Source organism: Octopus bimaculoides, chromosome 3, assembly GCF_001194135.2.
Source record: "Octopus bimaculoides isolate UCB-OBI-ISO-001 chromosome 3, ASM119413v2, whole genome shotgun sequence".
Lineage (NCBI taxonomy): Eukaryota > Metazoa > Mollusca > Cephalopoda > Octopoda > Octopodidae > Octopus > Octopus bimaculoides.
In genome coordinates, this window is record NC_068983.1 from 47,331,608 (window position 1) to 47,332,401 (window position 794).

The following is a 794-nucleotide window of genomic DNA, read 5'->3' on the forward strand; positions in this document are numbered from 1 at the left end:
ACATACGCAAAAATATAACGGCAGTTTATGTATATGCATGTGTGTAATATATACATATATGAGTTATCAATCTATAATTTTATATATTTTATACATGCAGATATACATATATAATTTATGGACACATATGAGAGTACACACACACATACACACACACACACGCGCACGTATATATCTGTAATATAGGCATTACTCGTATGTGAGGCGTCGGTGGTGTAACGGTTAGCATGGTTGCCTTCCAAGCAGTCGATCCGGGTTCGACTCCCGGCCGACGCATCCTTTCATTTTTCTTTTTTTTTTTTTTTTCTTCTTTAAGCGGTACTCCAGCATGGTCACAATCAAATAACTGAAACCAGTAAAAGAATATATAATAAAAAAACTATGTAATATATATACGTGATATACATCTTGCGCGTGCAAGCACACACTCACACATCCACACAAGTGCGCGCACACACATATTCTCTATATTACGAGCAAAGCATTTTCGGATCGATGGCACGGTGACACGAAGTCACGAACAATGATTCTGGAGAACATCGATGCAAACTTAATAATATTTACAACAGTACAACTGGTCCAGTTCTATATCAATACAACCCCGGCCAACTTGCTAGAAATAGTAAACAAATGATTCCTCGATTCAAAATATACTGTATTGAATCATGTACTTCTTAGATATTCTGTGTCTGCAAGAACAGTAATAAGTCAGTATAAATAAGATCTTTTGCCGATAGGCCTGCTTAATCGAGGCTGTCCTCGGGCCAAGCAAGATCACGATATATATATATATA

General features: G+C 36.8%; 1 non-coding gene across 1 annotated transcript; it reads left to right on the forward strand.

Annotated features, from left to right (window-relative positions):
* Positions 1-204: 204 nt before the first annotated feature.
* Positions 205-276, forward strand: Trnag-ucc (transfer RNA glycine (anticodon UCC)). The gene has a single exon. It is a non-coding gene; the product is annotated as a tRNA-Gly (tRNA).
* Positions 277-794: the final 518 nt, after the last annotated feature.